At 45.2% G+C, this 22,130-nt stretch overlaps 1 protein-coding gene across 1 annotated transcript in view; it reads right to left on the reverse strand.

The window, feature by feature from the left end:
- Window positions 1-22,130, reverse strand: part of CYP39A1 (cytochrome P450 family 39 subfamily A member 1) — a 747,125-nt gene that overhangs the window by 425,755 nt on the left and 299,240 nt on the right. The gene's annotated exons all lie outside the window — the stretch shown is intronic.

The following is a 22,130-nucleotide window of genomic DNA, read 5'->3' on the forward strand; positions in this document are numbered from 1 at the left end:
CCAACAGTTTGGGCTTTTGTGTAGCCATGGGAAAAAGAGACTTGCCAGGCACTGCCTTAGTGATATTAACTGGCCACTGATGAATGCAACTGCAACATGGTACAATTACCTGTGCATCTAATAGCAGTGCCTGGCAAATTCCGAACACAAGCCAAAACTGTTGGCTTTGCCAATGCCTGTTTTTAAAAGGACTTCAGTGAAAGAAACGCATAGTACTTATAAATCGGCTCGCTGAAGGCAGACATTGTAAGACATTTTTATTATAGCAGGTGCCCATTCACAGCTCTCAGAAAAAACACTTGCAGGCACTTCGAGGGCAAAGTTTGATTGTTTATTAAAACACAGGGGTGTTTTGCGCTGGGAGGGGCAGGAACTGAGTGGGAATGACCATAGGTATTAGCATGGCCATGGGCAGCCAATGGGTGAGCAAATAACCAAACAGCACCTTCAAGCTGTGTGTCTCCTCTCTTATGCCATTTCTCCCTATCTTTACTCTAATGCAATAGTTTTGGCTTATAGATGGCTCTAACACTTAATAGCTGAAACTAACAACCATTGGCAATTCAAACCGTTTGGGCTTTTGTGTAGGTATGGGAAAGGGTACTTGCCAAGGACAGCCGTAGTGGTATTAACTGGCCATTGATGGTAGTAGGTGCAAATGGTGCGAGTACCTGGACATCTAATAGCACTGCCTGCCAAATGCCTAATACCTATACACAAGTCAAAACATTTGGCTTTCCTAATGCTTGTAACAGGACTTCAGTGAAGGACACGCAGAGTATTTATAAATAGTGGCTGAAGGCAGACCTGGTAAGACATTTTTATTACACCAGTAGTGGGTTTACAACTCCAACTAAGTAACTCTCAGAAGACTGCTTTGAAAAAACACTGGCAGGCTCTTCCATTGCAAGCGTTGATTGTAAGGCTTGATTAAAGCAAGATCAAAGAGTTCCCATGAGGAGGTGTTTTGGACCAGGAGGGGAATGAACTGGATGGGAATGGCCATAGGGAGTAGTATAGTCATGAGCATTCAGTGGGGGGCAAACAACCAAACACCACCTACAGGCTGTGTCCCTCTTCATATGCCATTCCTCCCTATCTGTACTCTAATGCAACAGTTTTGGCGTGTAGGTGTCGCAAGTGGCGCCCAATAGCACAAACTAAAGAGGCACTCTCCTTTAATCCACGTAATGATACATCTGTGTAATACATGTAAGGCACTTCCCTGCAACAAACAGTCAAAACCGATGTTTGCACAACATGAGGAGAACAGGTCTTTCTCCTCTTAAGATGTACAGATCCTCAGTGTAGAAGCACACTATCGTTATTTGCTCATTAAGATATATACCAAAGCTACTGCAAAACATCTATAATCGGATCAGTGTGCTTTCCGATTTCGTGCTGCCGTTTTATTCATTTAGTGTTGTAGCAACTGACTGATATTTTTAACGATATATCGGAGGTCATTGGCTCATCGATGTAAAGGTTCGTATGATCAGCAAATAGATCAACGATTACCAATATAAATATATTCATGTTATCGTAGAACATATCTGGGAGTCTGTTTAAAATATGACTAGTCAATAATAGAACGCTTCTTCGAAATTACGATCAAAGTTCCCAAAGTATTAATAATTTGAAATGTCATGTGCTAACTGGTTACAGTGTCAATATAATCAATGTATCATGACTGCAGGCTTACCTTTGCTACTTTTAGTTCAGTGTATTAAGCATATTCGACTGAACACATTCAAGAGTGCTAGCATGTTGCCATACTGATCATTCCGCGTTATAAAGACATTAACATATCCAAAGAACTGATAAATAAGGTTATAGTTAAGCAATAAGCCCCGAAAGAAGCAAAGGGCCTTAACTAAGTCCCTAGGGCATTACCTGAAGTGGAAATACACCCCTGTGAAAGGCTTATTGCTATTAGTTCTCTGGTCCGGGGCACTAAAAGCATTATTGTTTCTGTTTCGAAACGCCATGGCCGCCGGGGAGGGGAACAAAGAAGTCTGTTTTCTCTTTCCATTGCGGTCACTGAAAATAACTGAGAAAAGTAAACAAACAAAATGGTCGCCATGTAAAGGGAGAAGGGGCTACAGGTAGTCCCTTCTCCCTTTCCATGGCGGCCATTCAAAATATAGGAAAAAAGTAAACAAACCAAATGCCCCCCTTTTTTTCCATGATGGGCATTCACAGATCGGGAGCAGACGCGCTGGGAACTTTCCCACCGCGTCCACTCCCAAAATAGACAGAAAAGAAGGTAGGTGGGGGTTGCGGGGAGGGAATTCTGTGGATGGGGGAGGGGGAGAGAAAGACTTACCTAATTCCCCGGCGAGGGGAGATGGCGACCGCCAGCCCCGAGGAGGCTCATGGCGGCAGGATTACCGTCTGGTAACGTCCGTGTTCTGAGGCTCCCCATTGGCTGGGAGGATGCTACACCATCCTCGCCGGGTACTATTATTCAATATTTTTATTTCAACAGGTTCAAGATGCTAAGGAAATGCATGTATTCGAGGCTATCACTTCAGACTTTGAAGTGATTTAGGTCGTTTTTTGCTTAATTGCGACCAGCGTAATCTCCCGCGCCTGCCTCCGACCCCGCTTCCCGGTCCGTGTCCTGCAACCATGCCAGCCCCAAGCCCTGATTGGCCCATAACCACCTACACCAACAGCAAGGGTCTAAACCATTTGCTGGACGCTTCCTTCGCCATTTAAGTCCCAGGTATAATGGAAGCTTGGCCCCGGTGCTCTTTGTGCCTTTCTTGTGATGTTTTTTTCTTAATTGCGACCATCGCGTTCTCCCAGACCTGCCACCGACCTCGCTTCCCAGTCCGTATCTTGTTTCCACTTCCCATGCCACACCCAAGCCCTGATTGGCCCATAACCATCTCCACCAACAGCAAGGGTCTAAACCCTCTGTTGGATGTTTCCTTCGCCATTTACGTCCTAGGCTGAAGATAAGTGTGGCTCCCGGTTCTATTTGTGTCCTTCTTGTGATGTTTTTTGCTTAGTTGCGACCAGTGCGATCTCCCTCGCCTACCCCCAACCCTGCTTCCCTGTCCGTGTCCTGCTCCCGCCTCTCGTGCCACCGCCAATCCGTGATTGGCCCAAAACCGCCTCCCAGCAACAGCAAGGCTCTAAACCCTTTGCTGGATGCTTCCTTTGCCATTTAGGTCCTAGGCATAATGGAAGCGTAATTGCGACCAGCACATTCTCCCAGACCTGCACCCAACCTCGCTTCCCAGTCCGTACCCTGCTTCCACGTCCCGTGCCACCCCCAAGCCCTGATTGGCCCATAACCACCTCCACCAACAGCAAGGGTCTAAACCCTCTGTTGGATGTTTCCTTTGCCATTTACATCCTAGGCAGAAGATAAGTGTGGCTGCCGGTTCTATTTGTGTCCTTCTTGTGATGTTTTTTGCTTAATTACGACCAGTGAGATCTCCCTCGCCTGCCCCCAACCCTGTTTTCCGGTCCGTGTCCTGCTCCCGCCTCGCGTGCCACCTCTAACCCCTGATTGGCCTATAACCACCTCCACCGACAACAAGGGTCTAAACCCTTTGCTGGATGCTTCCTTTGCCATTTAGGTCCCAGGCAGAAGGTAAGTGTGACCCCCGGTGCTCTTTGTGCCTTTCTTGTGATGTTGTCTGCTTAAATGCAACCAGCGTGATCTTTCACACCTGCCCCGACCCTGCATCCCGGTCCGTGTCCTGATCCCGCCTCCCATGCCACTCCCTAGCACTGATTAGCCCATAACCACCTCCATCGACAGCAAGGGTCTAAACTTTCTGTTGGACGCTTCCTTCGCCATTTAGGACCCGGGCAGATTAGGGCAGTCCTGTGCCCGTTGCAGCCCCCTCAGCGAAGGGCACCAAGGCAAAGGGGCAGCTCCTGATGAAGCAGCTCCAAATGGTGTCTGCCGGGGAAGCAAGAAGCCAGCAGCTGCCAACCAGCAGCGACAGACAAAGTTGGTGTGGTATGGACAGGGGGGTACAGCAATTACTGCAACCCACAAAACTGCCCCACCTCTCTTATTACTGCTACTTCACCATAAAGCTTGCATACAGAAACACAGTGTTATCCCACCACAATTAGGCAGACTGTGTTGCTTAGCCACCTCTCATCTAAGTGAACTGTGTCCAAACTGTGCCAGTTAGCAATATCTCGCATCTCGTCCAGGCAGGGAGAACAAACATTACTGCCCCCCTTTGAACTGCCACATCGCTTTTGGTGAGAAGCAGCTTTAGTATGATGCACAGGGCCTGCAATGGGTTGGTGATCATATACTGCACTAAAGTCATTATGTTAGCTAGCCATTCAGGAATACCCTCTAACTACTCACTTACAACATCACCAATTATCCGACTTCCACAGGCACTCTGCCTCCCTGTCTATATCAGCCATAGTTAGCATTTACCACACTTGTACAAGGTAGTCACCGTACACCAGCCTCACTGTGTAAATTAACCACACTTTGCATTGTGCCAATGGTGCTGGCCACCAATAGTTTGCATTCGAGCCTGTAGGGATGGGATAGTATTGTGAACTGATTAACATGCGTCACATCCACACAGAATTGCAAAGATAATAATGCGCCTCCTCTAGATAAAACTGTGAAGGTAATCGTGCGCCATATCATGATAGAATAGTGGAGAATAGCAAGCATTAAAAAAAGATAGTATTGCAGAGATTAACATGTGTCACATCCAGATAGAATTGTGAAGATTAGCATGCATCACATCTAGATAGAATTGTGGAGATTAGCATGCATCACATTTAGAGGGAATTGTGAAGATAATATTGCGTCACTTCTAGATAGAATTGTGAAGATAATCTTGCGTCACTTCTAGATAAAATTGTGGAGATAAGCAATCTAGATAGAATTGTGGAGTTCCGCATGCGTGACATTTAGATAGAATTGTGGAGATTAGCATGCGTCACATATATATAAAATTGTGAAGATATTCTTGTGTCGCATATAGATAGAATTGTGAAGATAATCTTGCATCACATATAGATAGAATTGTGAAGATAATCTTGCGTCACTTCTAGATATAACTGGAGGTTTAACATGCGCCACATCTAGATAGTGATGCCATTAACCAACCCTACTAAAAATCTCACCCCTCTGCATACATCTCTCATACTCAAACCAAACACAACAATGCCTTTAAGCACAACAAACCACACACACTTCACTACACCACAACAGCAAAACAAACCACACATTGGGCCTCATTAAAAGTTTGCCAGTCTGGGAACTACGGTACCGGTAAACTTGCTGGTACTGTAGTTCCGGACCGGCAAACTACGAGTTGTGCTGGTGGGTGCCTTTCTGTCCGCCAGGTCGGACCTGGCGGACAGAAAGGCACCCGCCAGCAAAGCATGTTGGATGCACCGGCACCGTTATAAACGGTGCGGGTGCATCCAACCTCTCCATTCCCATTGAGCCCTAGGTGCTGGAATCCATTACTCCCCATTCCTATTGAGCCCTAGGGGCTCAATAGGAATGGGGAGTAATGGATTCCAGCACCTGGCAATGGGGACAAACAGGGTCCGCCAAGGTCAAAATTGCCCTGCACGTCCCCATTGCCAGGGGCTGGAAAAAATGCAACTCCAGCAGCAGTCGTGCTATGTGTCAGGCACAGCTACCGCCAGGGTTGTAATGAGGCCCATTGTCTCGCACACCAGCACATGACGGCAACAAACCAAAAAGCACACTTAAGCTCAACAAACAGTATTAACTGAACTGATGCTGCCAACAGCACACCATAGCTCTCTTGCTCTTCTCCTGCTCAGTCCTACTAACCCATCCCACCCTCTTTCCCTTTCAGATCTGCCAGACCGCCAGACGAGCACTCCGGTGGTGATAGTGCACGGTATAAATATCCTTTAACATTAACATGTGCAAACGGTGATAAGTGTATGGCAAAAACGGTGGTCCTACAGCTGATTTGGCCTATTCAGAATATAAAGTCAAAGAGAGGACGCCAGAGGCGGCCCTGGTGCCAGCAGGGCCACTTGGTGCTGCTGCACAGCTCACATGAAATGCCCAAAAATACATTCAGACAGAGTTCAAGTACAGCCACCCAAACAGCACAGGTTGAGCCATGGGGTTCAAATTACAGGGAGAATATAGACACCGGAATACAGAGAAGGCGAGACGCAACCAACAACCCCCACACTTGGCGCTCTGAATAATAATAATCCATATTCTTTTATAGCACCTTTTTGCTTCTAAGCATTGTATTAGTAGATGTGTCTTACCCAGTGTAATGGTACCCATGACATGGGAGTATCTATGTGGGGGGGGGGTCCAAGAACCAGAACCAAGCAGCACAGCTTATATATGGTGCTGCGAAATACTGGTATCGCCCAGGGGCTCAGAACCAAGCAGCACGCCCCATAACATGACACCAGAATTACTGTAGTAAATTAGGACTGCAACCAAGCAACACAGTTCATAGCAGGCGCCCAAAATTAAATAGTTTCTACAAGTGCAAGCAACAAAGCAGCACAGCTCCTTGGGCCCCCTGTGAGAATACAGGGACCAACAAGTGAGCAGCGCATCCCAGAACAGCAGTCTAGAAGCAAACGAGTCAATGGACCCTCAACTAAGCAATGAAGCTCTTAAGGGCATGTGTGGCAACGGGAACCCCCTCATCTCCTACACCCTCTCCACCAAAGAGTATTGTACCAGGTACCATAAATGAAAAGGGGGCATTTGAGTTCTACAACTAAGCACAGCTCATTAACTTGGTGCAAATGTTTATACAAAAAAAGTTAGGTATGCTGTAGGCACTCACTCGACAACACTACACACAGAGTGGTGTTCTGAGAAGAATTTGGCCCGGGGCAGAATCTAGCGAAACAGAGCTTTTATCAGGCACCGCAGAGAACACTGCGGGTGTACGAAATGTTGGTGTCCCCCGGGGTTACTGCAACTGAGCTAATCAGGAGCTCATGCAAAGTGTCCCAGAGCCTGCTGGGGGAGTATCCTGGGACCCACTAGCCACCCCCATCTCTAGTACACTGGTCTCACACTGTGCATGAGACGCATTTATGGAGGGGGGATCGGGACCAGACTCTCCATTTTAAAAAGGGAGACGTGGGTCGCGCTGGGTAGAACCCTCCTGACAGTGCGGATTTCTCCACCCCATAAGAGCGACTCTATTTTGGTTTGTCGAAGATGGTCACCGACAGCTTGCTTGATGCGTTGGCGCATTATGTGAGCACTGCAATCAAGGGAATAAATGCGCACAGTGGTAGGGTGTCAAAACCAGGAGAAGAAATGCAAGAAATATGTTTATAAGTCAAAAAGAGGGTTAATCATTTTTTTTACATTCATTAGTATTTTTGCGAACTTCTATCTAACATATATTTAACATTTGCTCTACATATAAATGGAAAATATTAATGAAGAAAATCAAGCTCCCATAATGCAAATTACTTTAGCTATTTTTAAATGATGTATCATTTTATTTGGAAGATGCATGGTATCTTTCCCATTCAAAGATGACTGCTCATTTTGGCTTGTTTCCAGAGAGCGTCCTTAGAGACAGTTTTCTAAGATGGGTGCCTCCATGGAAGATCTCAAAGAGCTGAAAGAGTTCTGAGATGAGCAGGAATGGGTGGGCTTAGCAATAGATATTAGCATAGCTAGGGGCAGGGAATGGGAAGGATTCAATAACCTAACAACTGTGTATCCCTCCTCAAATGTCTTCTTCATTGGAAAAGCATTACTGACGCTCATTCAAACCCCGTATTTGAAGCTCTTATGTTAAAGCTATTTTAATTACAATAGTTTCTGCGCCACCTAATGGCCCAAACTAAAAATGAATTTAGTTGGAGTGAATTCTCTGGATGAACCTTTTACAGTCTTTGCCATTTGGACAGCAGAAGACACCAATTCGAGACTAGCTAGTGCTGGCACTTCATTGTTACAATTCATGCTGAACTATATCAGTTCATTCATATGTTTGGCTTTACATTCCCTACTATGCTGCTTATTATGTAAGCAGTAGAATCCCGTAGGAGGCAGACACGCTCACTCTGTTCCCTTAACAAGAGAGATTTCTGGAAGAAGGACGCAAGAGTGGAGTGTTGCCTTGCAGAAGGTTGAGGTGATCTCGAAGTCTCTTAGAAGCGTCAAGCTGCAAGCTTTCTAGGGACACTGGAGGGTAATGCTAACCAGGATGGTTGTAAAACACCTCCCTAATCTTGAATCTTGAAGGAATTGCAAAGCCAAAACCTAAGACTATCCACCAACAACCCTATGGTAATAAGGGGAAGGACTTAACCGTAACCATAGGGTGACAATTTCTTCTGCCTGACAAGGACCATAAAGAGGGGCGAATTTATGTTACTGCTGTTGTAATGTCTGAGTAACACAAGGTTCAGGAGGGACCCGTTGTGAATCCTGAGGAACACAAGGTCCAGAAGGGACCTGTTGTGAATCTGGAGAAACCCAAGGTCCAGAAAGGACTGATTGTGAATCAGCTCAGTGCACCGACAAGTGCTGTTAGCTGGGAGCAGGAGCGGGTAGGGCAGGTACCTTGGTATAGCGGGCTCAAAAAGTGAGTCCTACTGTGACTAGTGATTACTATGGCCCGATAACCCTTTCTTCTCTTTCCTCCCCGTCTCCTTTTTTGGGCTTGCTTGTGTTTGATTGCAATTGTAATACCGAATCTTTTGCTTATCTGAATAGCGCTTAACTTAATTACCCATTATGGGTCCTAAGGTAGGCTCACAAAATCTTAAAAGAAAGAAACAGGATCAAAGCGTGTCACGCATAGCTCCCCAAAACCCCCAAATAACGGCTGTAAGAAAAGGAGAGGAACTGGGATAAAAAAAGACTACAATATATAAAAAGCCTATGGAACAACCAAAACTCACTAGTTTCTTGACAATGCCGCAAAAAAGAGATGTGGCAAAAGAGCTATTAAACAAGGAAAGTCACACTGTGCCCAATAATGGCTCTATGGTCGACAAAAACTCCCTTATGAATCCATGCCACGCTTTTTGGAGACACTCAACGGGTATGATAGCCGCACCAGGGACTATTCTGACAGAAGAAAGTAATGAACAAATGGAAAACATTGCAAATGTCATTGGATCGGACTTATCTGGAACTCCAGACTTGGAAAAGCTTGCCCAGGCGCACTCTACTTTTGAGGATAAGAACTACTCATGGGATGATTTAAAAAGGTCACATGAAGACACGTTGAATACCGTAAGCAAACTTGAGGCAATTGCAACAACATTGGACATTGTATTTGGCATTTGCTCTAGCCTCATGAAAGAGCAATGAGATTAAAAGGAATTAGTGATAAATCTCACTGAGAACATCCAAAGTAAAAATGAAAAGTCAAAAGAGGGTGTTATAGAAAATGAGGTATCAGTAGGGGAATGTATGGGTAATTTGAGTGAGCTATGTCTAGTCATTGCAGCTGCTGAGAGGGAAATTGAAACAAATGAAATTGAAGTGAATGATGAACAAATTATAAATGAGAATATTGAGAACCTGGATACTAACATGGAGGGTGAATTATATAATACATATGGGAGTAAAAGATATACTTGCCGCAAACGTAACAGCAAAAAGTTGGCGAAGAAAAAGGGTAAAATTGGTAAAACAAGTAAGAGCACCTCAACTAGAACGAACAGTGCATCACTGTCAGAGATAGAAAATATGGATGTTATATGTGTGACCAAAGGACATAGGTTTGATCTTAAAGTGGGCACTAAGGTAAGAGATGAAGTAGGGAAATGTTTAGACAAAGATGATAGGTTGATGGAAAAATGGTTGAATGGGAGGGAGTCAATAATGCAAACACAGTGGTGTTAGAACAGTTATCTGTGGCAAATTTGGAAAAGGGGGATCTATGGGAAGAAACGTGAGGTTTTTGAATGTACCCATATATAAGGTGGTGGGAAAAGGATATCTACATGGAGAGATTGGCCATGTGCAACACCAATAAGGACTACTTTGAGCAGGTGTTGAAATGGTTGACATTGCCAGAATATGGTAGTTGGGAAAAATGGGCAATTGTTATGTTTGTGATGCTTGTTATACTTGAATCGATTGGTAAACATTCAGAGACACTATGGGAAAATGGTTTAAAAATTGTAATATATAACACAATTGTGAATAACAGAGGCATAAACGAAAAGACAAGTCAATATAGTTAAAATGAAGACCAAATTAAACAAGCATAAGGTAGGAGGGACATGTGGATCCCTGAGAGGGATTATTTTAGGCAAAATTGAGAAACGGAGACTGGCCATGAGCCAGTAGTTATCGTATGGAACACGCGCTTTATGGAAAACTGTCATGTATTTGCTTTCCTAAAGACATGGGTAAGCGGAACTATCCTGATTGATGGGATTAATATACTGGTAAAAACTGCACTTAGTAATGGAGTTGGACGCCCAGTGGGGGGACTCTGATAGGTGCCAAATGCCCGGTAATGATCAGAGAGTATGATAAATGTTGCTGCTCATCCTTTGTTCTATGTGCTATCATAAACAATTTGGGAATGTTTAAGGAATTATTGCTGATAAATGTGTATTCACATCCATGGGGGGGCACATGTAGAATCTGTGACCAAAGTGATAGGCAACACCATTGAAGGCTGGATGTTGGAATCCCCGAAATCTGAAATGATGGTAGTGGGCGACTTTAATGCCTATTGTGACAAAGCCACTCACATCATGGATGAATGGCATGAATTATGTGGGGATTTTGAGTTAGCACCTCCAACTGAATTGGGAAGAAATGGAAAAGGTCTCAACTCCCGCTTACAAATAACCTTTGGAATGAAATGGGGACAAATGTTCCAGAATTGGGGATTATTTTATTTAAATCAAGATGATTTATGGGTTAGACATGTAACATGGACAAATGGAAAAGTGGGTTATCGAATTGACTACCTATTTGCTAGTTATGGTATTTGTGAACAATTGGATCAATTCATTTATACCCATGCCCCTACGGGATCATGCAGTGCTGAAATGTACACTGAAAAAATATATAAAAGGAAGCCTTACCATTCTGGTGAAAAAATGAATATTTAGTGCTCAGCAGGTGGAAATAGAATATTATGGACCGAAAAAAACCTAGAAAAATGTGATTATATGTTCAACCTACTACCCATAGATGGTGAGGAGATTGCCTCTATGGGGTAAGAGATGGTGAGCGATTTGCTTTGAATGATCCAAACGACTAAAAGCAGGGGGAGTGTCACCCAATAAACTGGGAAGAAACATGCAAATATGTATGATAGCATGATACAAAATGAGAAAAAAACAGTAAATGAGGAAATAAGGAATGTAAAGCAGGATGTGGGGATGGACTGGGACATTAAAAGGAACAAAGTAGCCACCATAGGTATGCAATTTATGAACTGGTTTAAGGCCCACAAACATGACATCAAAAATGCTAATTGGAGAAAAATCTTTATACTATGCAAAACCAACGAGTCAAAACGTTTTGGTATTTGTATAGACAGCACCTTACAGAGGATGATTGTAATGATGTTAACGTGGTGCCTGTTGAGGAATGGCTAAAATACGTGGGCCACTTATATTATGTGGAGCACAGGGAATGCAGGGTGAATATAAAACTATGGGATAACAAAGTAGCATTTCCTTTAAGCTTTATTGACATCTTGAAGGTAATCAAAAAAATGAATACATCTAGAGCCCCAGGGCCCAACAGGTTGGCCAATGTTGTAATTAAACGCAACTCGATGGAATGGGCTACATTGTTATTCAAGCTGTACTCCTCCATTTGGCATAGCGGGGTAATTCCAGTGAGTTGGTGCAAGGTAATGTTAGTGTCCATTTTTAAAAAAGGAATAAGAACTAGTCCTAGTAATTATCGGTTTCTAGCCATGGCAGACACTAGCTGCAAGAATTTCTGCACCCTACTGCTGGAAATCATAAATAGATGGATTAGTGAAAAAATCATACTGTATCCACAACAAACTGGTTTCAGACAAGTTTACAGCACCCTAGATAACATGGCTACCTTGAACCACCTTATCACTGATGCAATTAGTAGGAAGGAGACACATTTGCATGTATGCTTTATCGACTACCCCAGAGCATTTGATTGTGTAGATAGGGATATGCTCTGGAATAAAATGTCAAAGTGGGGAGTCTGCCCCATAGTGTTCAACGTTCTTAAAGCTAAGTACTCTGAAACTACGGTAACAATTTGTCTGGATAAGAGGGCTGAAACCACACCCCCTTGTCAAGACTAATATGGGACTGAAACAAGTATGTGTTTCACCACCAATAGTCTACAATCTCTATGTGGACATGAGAGAAGCCCTGGAAACAGTGCAAATCACCCTCCGAAAGTGGGGGACTCACTAGATGACATACGCAGACGATACTGTCATCTTGCATAAAACACCTATAGGTCTGCAGAGAATTCTCAATGCCTTGTATATATTTGCAAAAGACAATAATATGTGCATTAATGCAAATAAGACGAAGATCATGGTGTTTGGAGACAGAGGGTCTAGGAATAAATGGAATGGCTTCAAGTGGAAGATTGATACAGTGGCATTAGAGGTAGTGGACATTTATCCATACCTAGGAATCCCAATTATGAACAACCCTCCTAAAACATTCTACACCAATATAATTGAAGCAACGGGGACAAAAAAATGTAATGTTATTAGGAGATACATGAAAAAAGGGGCTACTCTGTGGAAGGCTTCCTCGAAATTTATAAGAGCAGCATTGTGCATGTTGTATTATACGCTCTAGAACCCCTGGGGCCAAATGTATAACTTGCCTTGATAAATTGAAGGGCAAACTCTGCAGACCTGTTCTTAGATTGCCAAGGGCCGTACCTATTGAAGCTATAATATGCGAACTGGGTCTCACTTCTCTAACGACATTGTGGAAGATAAGGTGCATTAAATTGTACATTAAGATCATGTTATCAGAAAGAAATCAAAATAATGTATAGAGCATGATTGCCTTAAACATGAATAGGAGGAAGGAGCATAACAGCTTAGTGGAAAATATTCAGGTGACTGTTACCTCCTTCCTATATCATATTGGCTTATACATGCCGAGGGACTACTTTGAAGTAAATCACATATATAAGTGACTAAAAATGAAGGCTGCGGAATGGGACGATACTAAGAATTTGGCAACCTTAAATATAAAGAAACGCTATGTTCAATACACCATGCAGGGGCTACAGATATCTAATCCCCGCAATTACTTATTGAAAATATTTAACCAAGATTTTTCTAGATGTATCTTCTCCTTCGTGTTAACATCCTTCGTGCAACCCGGGCCTGGATCTTTGTACCTCGCAAAGAGTGTGTCGAGTATGTAAACAAAAGGTGGAAACAACCAGACACCTCTTAAAAGAGTGTATCTCCGTCATCGATTTAAATATATACAATTGCGTCACTGGATCACGCACCCTGAGGTAAAAAGGGCTGGGTTACGACCCCCAGTAGGCCTAGAACTCACGATGCGGGAGGGGATGAAGGGATCGCTAGACTGTACAGGCTACTAGATAAAGCACAAATAGACGACACCCTCCAATATATGAAGGACTGGGAGCGGTACATAGGGGAGGTGATTACACAGGAAGTATGGTGTCAGATCTGGAGGAGGGCCCACAAATTATCAAAATCCACGGCAATTAAAGAATCTGCATACAAACTATGCTATCGTTGGTATCTGCCCCCGAGTAGAATACATAAAATGAATCCCGCGTACCCTCCAGAATGCTGGCGTCAGTGCGGGGAAAGAGGTGACTTGCTTCACATGTGGTGGTCGTGTCCTAGGATAAATGTGTACTGGAAAGAAATACTGAGCCTTATCAGAGACATAACGGGCGCAGACCTACCATGGTCCCCGAAAGTCATCCTGTTGGGGGCAGTGGCAGATGGAATATATGCAGCTTCAGGGAACAAAGCGGCCCTCATTACCCACCTACTGTCTGCAGCAAGGATGACAGTGGCTCAACGATGGAAGACAGTGGAAGGCCCCACTGCCCCATGGTGGTGGGTGAAAGTGTGGGGAGTTATGGCGATGGAGAACATTTGTGCAACAAAATCAGGGACGTATTTAAAGTTTTTGGCCATATGGGACCCACTTCAAGACTAAGGGCCTCATCACGACTTGGGCGGTAACGGTAATGCTATTAGCGCGGGCGGTATTAGCCCTACCGCCGAACTCCCCGGCGCTAATCACAAGTTCGGCGGTAATGTCAATCCCCATTCCCCATTGAGCCCATTCGGGAATGACCCATTCCCCATTGGGCTCAATGGGGAAATTTCGCGCTAATACCGCCGGCGGATTTCCCGCCGGCGGTAATAGCGTGAATTTTCGGCGGATTTCCCCCCAGCTCAGAGCTGGGGAGAAATCCGCCGAAGTCCTGCTTTGGCGGACCCTTAAATCCAGCGGTAATAGCGCTACCGCTGGATTTAAGGGTTACCGCCAAAGTCGTGATGAGGCCCTATGTTGGGGAGAGGGAGGCTCAATTCTTTAAACCTAGGATTCTAAAGAACATCCATATTAGATAAGGACAGCAGAAGTTACGGAGGAGGGCAGGACATATGAAACGGTTTTGGTTATGCTCTTGGTGCTGTTTGGTATGGACAATAATACGGCAAGGGGGTTTGTGGGAGGGCGAGGGTGGGGGGACGTTGGGGAACAGTTTGAAGGCTATGTTAGCCTCTTTGACAGAGTTCAAGCATGTTGAATAGAGTTTATTTGGGATTTAATAACTGCAAAATAAGATGTAACAGAAGGTCAATCTTTGTCTTAAATTGAAAACCTAAATAAAGTTGATTAAAAAAAAGAGTGTATCTCTCTGCAAGAATGCTATTATGAGGCTTATAGAGATTTGGTATGTGATCTCACAATGATAACTACAGACCAATTTTGGTCAGCCATTTTTATGGCAGAAACCTTGATTTTCGTGGGAGATTCTTATTATATATGGGAAAAAACCAACCCCAGATTGAAAGAATATGGTTTAAGGATGACCCCCACAGATTATTATTTGGCTGTATTTATTTTATAGTATTCTTTTACCAGGTGATACTCATTTGCTTCCCTAACCCCTCTACCGTTTAGGAAAAGGATAATACCAACTGATTTGATTTGTGATAATTGATCCAAGTTAACTGTTTTATACAAGAGTATATATATTTTAACAAATTTTAAAGGACTGTAGAAGGACATGTAAAGGTATAGAAGACGTGAGTAATGATAGGTTTTGTATAAATGAAATATGTCTATTTAGGGTGTAATGATATGTAATGGAATGCTATGTATTTTTAAAATGTATCAATTTATTACAAAGTCTTCAAGGTTTTAATTAACCAATTGCACTATGAACTAAGTACATTAAAAATAAAAATCATGAGAAACACAAGGTTCAGGTGGGCTGTGTTGGAAAACATTAGAAAAGATGGGAAACACCAAGTCTAGACGGGACCTGTTGTGAAACCTGGAAATCTAAAGGCCCAGGAGTGTCCCTGTGTGAATTCCAAGAACCCACGTTTCACGTGGAGCTGGCGGAAGCTTGAAAGAGGCCTGAAGCTACCTACTGATGAGGTCCAACCAGACCAAAACATGTGTCTGGCGTTGCTGTTGGTACTCTTGTTCAGAGGAGAATTGCCTAACATTTCGGTGCTGGACTGCCTCAGGGCAGGACAAAGACTGATATGTGTTGGATATTTCTCCTCTGCGAAAGGTAGTGAGGTAAAGAATCTAGGTAAGGCTCTCGTAACCGGGACTAATGTCTGGCAGAGGGACTCCTAGGACCCCCCCTTGTTTTTTGCATAATTTAAGTAACTGAGTCTCACCCTAAGGTATTAGGAGAATCCAGATGTGGACCCCTTGCTCACTATTCTTAGAGAGGCACAGTTCCACCCTACTGATGAGGTCCAATCAGACCAAAACCCATGTCTGGGGCTGCCGTTGGTACTCTTGTTCTGTGGAGAAATGCCCAGCATTTCGGTGGTGGACTGCCTCAGGGCAGGACAAAGACTGATATGTTTTCAATACTTCTCCTCTGTGAAATATAGTGAGCTAAAGAATCTGGGTAAGACTCTCGTAACCGGGACCAATGTCAGGCAGAGGGACTCGCAGGACCCCTCCCCCCCTTGTTTTTTTGCATAATTTAAGTAACTTTGGGTCTCACCCTAAGTTACTAGCGGAATTCAGATGTGGACCCCTTGCCCACTATTCATAGACAGGCACAGCTCCACCCTACTGATGAGGTCCAACCAGACAGAAACACATGACTGGGGTTGCTGTTGGTACTCTTGTTCAGAGGAGAATTTCCTAGCATTTTGGTGCTGGACTTTCCCAAGGCAGGACAAAGACTATATGTTTTGGATATTTCTCCTCTGTGAAAGATAGTGAGCTAAAGAATCTGGGTAAGGCTCTCATTACCGTGACTAATGGCCAGCAGAGGGACTCCCAGGACCTGTCATGATGCCCGCTCCCGGGGAGCCGGTCCAAGCCCTGCGTCCCCGAAAGCGGACATCCAGTCCCCAAGGAAGAACCCAGCAACCCCATATAGGGGCCCTTTGGACAGTGTCCTGGCGCCCATAGCGCCAGGCTCATAAAAGACATCAGTCCTGGCGCCATAGGCGCCAGGCTCATTATGGATGTGCTTGGGTGCACTTACCTGATGCAGACCATGCTGCAGGATCCCGGCCTCCTTGAGGCCTGAAAGGAACTACTTTACCTGTGGGACTAATTTACCATCTGGGCGTGGTCGGGGAAGGATACATACCTGTTTGGAGGAAGGATACATACCTGGAACTTCTTCCAAGGCTATTTAAACCCCACCCGAACAGCCACACGTGCTTCGCGTTGTTCTTCATCTAGCAGCTGGACGCTCACCGTGTCTGCTCCTGCATCCTGACTTCTGCCACGCCTGCCAGCATCCTGGATCACCTACAAAGGAAGAGAAGAAGAGAACAGAAGAAGGAAAAGTCCTTACCTGCTAAATCCGCATCCCGGAGACATCTCGCCGACAATACTGAAAAGGAAGACTTTTATTTAAAAGCTCATCGCGTCGATCGCTGCAGCGCCGCATTCCACTCACCTTTACTGGGCGCCTCCATGTTCAGCAGCGATCATCCGGATTCGCAGTCACGCCCCAGCGCCTGGGGAGAAAAAGACCAGAACAAAAGGTGCGAGAGAGAAGGGAATAAGGAAAGCTAAATCTCCATGTTAAGACTTACCTGTAGATTCATTCCCTCTTCATTTCGGGTCCGCGCCGCATCCTGGCATTTCCGGACCCCGGCCCCTAAGAGGAAAAAGAGACATCAGCGTTAATGAGCGAATGAAAAGACATTACCAAAAAACGCTAATTAAAGATTTACCTGATTTCTACAAGGATTTCACCTCTCATCTCGGGTCGGTGCCTGTTCCCCGGCCTTCCGTACCCCGGCCCTTATGGGGAAAAAGACATTAGCATTAGTACATTAATGCATGGACACAAGGGGAACCTCTTATCAAAAAACTTACCTGGAAGCCAAGCAAGTTTGGTTCTCACCAATCCGAAAATCCAGTGAAGTAACTCGATACCAACGCGCCCCTGCATCAGAAGCTGGATGGAGAGCTCGTCCTTCCAGACCCTAAGGTGAGACGCTACGAGGAATCACAGAAGGGTTTCGAGGAGGGTGAGAGGGGAAAGTGGGAGGCTGATTGCATTACCCCGCAGACAGTTAATACCCTACTTTCGCCTACAGAAGGATACTTCTGCGAGCCAGACAAGCCAGATTTGGGGGCCTAGTCCAGTCCGTCTTCCGAACCCTGTGCATTACCTTAGAAGAGGTCACAGCAGCGCGAACCAGGCCAGCGCCTCCGTGGGAGTCAGGTGAGCGTTACAGAACGCGAAGCCTTCCTACAAAGGCGCTATGGAAAGTTCTAAGACTGATCAGTTGGCCCAATTACTGGGGGAATTACGGGCCGAAGTACATGCCGCTCGTCAAGAGACTAATGCCCTCAGGAGGGAATTAATAATATCAAAGGAAAGAACTGATGACCTGGCCAGACAGCTTTTGCAAGGTCAAGCTGGGCAAACTCCTATACCCGGTTCCAGAGGGAACCCCGCTCCTGTGGTTTCCGGTAACCCTGTGCAGATTAATCTACCTGGAAACATGCTGCTGGCCCCACCCGAACGCTTTGCTGGGGACCCCAAACGATTCGCCGTATTCATGAATCAGTGTCGTTTGCACTTCCTATGCAGACCTGGGGCCTTCCCTAATGATCAGACCAAGGTAGCCTTTGTATTGTCATATCTCAGCGGCTGCGCTGCCGATTGGTCAGTTCCACTGGTTACTCAAGATGACCCGATTCTCCGTGATTTTCAAAGGTTTCAAGCAAGCATGGAAAGGTTATTTGCTCGACACTCTCAGGGGCAGGCTCTGGATGACGAACTTCTATCCCTGCGACAGGGCAATCAGGACCTCCTATCCTATATTGCAACCTTTAATAGACTAATTGTGGAAACGGGATGGCCAGAGGATAAAAGAGTCACATTGTTTTATCGAGGCCTACGCGGAGAACTTAAAGATGTCTTGGCCCAAGTTGTAAATCCGCTCCAAGAATGCACAGAGTATATAGACTTAGTGGTCCAATTGGATCACAGACTTCAAAACAGAAAAGCAGATCGGTCCAGGTTTGAGACCCGGGTGTTGGTCAAGACCCATGCTAATCCCAAGGGAGTTGATGTCTCTGAGCCTATGCAAATTGGAGGGGTTAAAGGACCCTTAAGTCAAAAGGAACGTGAAAGGAGGCGGCAGTTAAAATTATGTCTTTATTGTGGGAATTCTGGACACTTTCTACAAGATTGCCCGGCAAAACCGCCCCGAAAGGCGGTAGGAGCTGCTGATAAAAACAATGAAGACTCTGTTTCGGGAAACGACTCCGCCCGACAAGTGTAGGGGTCCGCTTGCCGAGCTTGAAAACTAACTCTCAGACCTCGCATTTCATTGTGCCAATGGTTCTCGTAGATCCAGAACAGCCTAAGCGGTTGCATGCAATAAAGGCATACATCGATAGTGGGGCTATTGGAAACTATGTGGATCGTGAATTAGTCTCTAGGATTAACCTCCGTCCTAAAACCAGCTCAGATGTCATCACCACAGTCGATGGAACTGAAATTGTATCTGGACCGGTAACACATTCCACTACTGAGGTGACTCTTATTGGTCCCGACGGCCATCGGGAGGGTGTTGTGTTTGATGTAATCAAGGCTCCACAGTTTCAGGTTATTATTGGAATCCCTTGGTTAGAGACACATAGGGCCTCATTACACGGACGGCGGTAAGGGTTAACGGTCACCGTTAATGGCAACGGTGACCGTTAACCCTTACCGCCGTACTACGAGGTCCCTTTGCGGGTTGGTGCTCTAACGCCTGCTTTTTGCAGGCGTTAAAAACCAACCCGCTAAGGGACCTCAGAGCTAATTACGGCACCGCAAAATTGCGGTGCCGTAATTAGCGCCTTCCCCATTCCCATAGAGCCCTATGGGGCAGAAATGGGAATGGGGAAGGGCAATGGCAGAAGGGGGATTTACCGCCCCACCGACCTTGGAATGGGGCGGTAAATCCCCTTTCCGCCAAGGCAGTGCCGGTAATTTACCGGCATGGTCCAGGGTGCTAATAGCACCCCCGATCACCGCCTTCCGTGTAATGAGGCCCATAATCCTCGAATTGATTGGCGAGCTAAGAGAATAACCTTCCCGGATTGTACACAAACCTGCTACCCAGAAATCCTGAAGATTAATCTAGCATCTGTAACCTCTGCCTCCATGCAACTACCTCCGGAATACCAAGACTTTCAGGACGTCTTCCAAAAGGAACAGGCCAACACTTTACCTCCTCACAGATCGTACGATTGCCAAATCGATCTGGTGTCCGGTGCACAACCCCCTTGTAGCAGGATTTATGCCCTTACCGAACCTGAGAATCTGCATTTGAGACAATATTTGGATCAATACCTAGCTAATGGTTTTATTCGCCCGTCAAAGTCCCCGGCATCCTCGGCTTTGTTCTTCGTGCCCAAAAAAGAATGCGACCTTAGAACTTGTATCGATTACCGCGCATTGAACCAGATAACGGTTAAAAAACGTTATCCTCTGCCTCTGATCCCTGAACTCCTTGACCAGGTGAAGGACGCTTGCATATACACCAAGTTAGATCTCCGGGGGGCTTATCATCTGGTACGAGTTAAAGAAGGCGACGAATGGAAAACTGCCTTCCGTACTAAATACGGATTATTCGAGTACCAGGTGATGCCTTTCGGATTGTGTAACGCGCCGGCTGCCTTCCAATACTTCATGAATGATGTCCTTCGGGAACTCATCGATGTTTGTGTTGTCGTATATATCGATGACATTCTGGTGTACTCCCCTTCGGAATCTGATCACAGAAAACACGTCAGGGCAGTACTTTAAAAACTGCGCCAACACAAACTATTTGCTAAATTGGAGAAATGTGTTTTCCATACCACAGAAGTCGAGTTTCTAGGTTTCATCTTGACACCCAAAGGAGTCCGAATGGACTCAAGAAAAGTGGATGCCATCCTCAAATGGCCATCACCTAGCTCTGTAAAAGGGGTTCAAAGCATGCTCGGCTTTGCCAATTTCTATCGCAGGTTTATCCCCGAATTTTCACGCATGGTACAACCCATTACTGCACTCTTGAGGAAAAATAAACATTTTGAATGGTCTGAAGAAGCCGAGCAGGCCTTTCAGGATTTAAAAGCTAAGTTTACCTCCGCACCTATATTGAAACACCCGCGTCCAGATCTCCCTTATGTCGTCGAGACTGACGCATCCAGCCTAGCCATGGGAGCTGTCCTGTGCCAAAGAGATCCCGAAACCAACCAACTGCATCCCGTAGCATTTTGGTCCAGAAAATTCTCGGCACCCGAGGTTAATTATGCAATCACGGACAAAGAACTGTTAGCCATTAAGTCCGCTTTTAAAGCCTGGCGGCATTATCTGCTTGGCGCTCGACATACCATCACAGTGATCACTGATCACCGGAATTTACAGTATTTGAAAACCGCCAAGGCTCAGTCATCACGGCAACTCCGATGGGCTTTGTTTTTCGCTGAATTTGATTTCGTGATTACCTATCGACCTGGCTGCAAGAATGGCAAAGCAGACGCCTTATCCCGAATTGGAATGGGAGAATCTGATACAAACTCAGAACCAGTACCAATAATTCCCGATCAGAGGATTCTAGGCATGACTTTGTTACAGACGCTTGAAGACATTCAAGCCAGAGTGAAACAACTCCTGGACCCTACAACCTTACAGGATTGGATACAAAAGGGATCAGACTTTACCATAGATAATGGTTTACCTCATTTTCAAGGACGCTTATTCCTGCCACATAAGGAATTACACGAACTAGCTATTTCCGGTTATCATGATGCATTAATAGAGGGACACCCCGGTATTGCCAAAACAGAGGAAAAGGTGAAACGACAATTTTGGTGGCCCTCTTGGCGAAAAGATGTTAAATCTTTTGTGATGTCCTGTGGTGTTTGCTCCCAAAATAAAAGTCAAAAGAAAAGACCAGCCGGTCTCCTTCAACCTCTAGACATACCGCCAGCACCCTGGCACACCCTATAAATGGATTTTATTACGGACCTGCCTCCTTGTTCGGGGTACAATACTATTCTGGTAATTGTGGATTTGTTTTCCAAAATGGCCCACTTTATTCCTTTGAAAGGTTTACCTTCAGCTTCTGTCCTAGCCAAAGAATTCCTCGAAAATATTGTTCGGCTACATGGATTCCCATCTATACTAATCTCTAACCAGGGAAGCCAATTCATTTCCCATTTCTGGCGCAAATGTTGTCAAATGGCGCAGATCAACGTAAGATTATCGACCAGTCGCCACCCTCAGACCGATGGCCAGACCGAGAGGACAAATCAGACCCTTGAGCAATACTTACGGTGTATGTTACAGCAATCTGAAAGCAACTGGAAAGACATTCTTTGGATAGCCGAATACGCATAGAATAATTCGGTACACTCTGGAACTGGCCACAGTCCTTTTTATACTTTGTTTGGGCATCACCCTCGAACCTCAAACCTTG

The sequence above is a fragment of the Ambystoma mexicanum genome, chromosome 4p (assembly GCF_040938575.1).
Source record: "Ambystoma mexicanum isolate Mex_15411 chromosome 4p, UKY_AmexF1_1, whole genome shotgun sequence".
NCBI classification, from domain to species: domain Eukaryota; kingdom Metazoa; phylum Chordata; class Amphibia; order Caudata; family Ambystomatidae; genus Ambystoma; species Ambystoma mexicanum.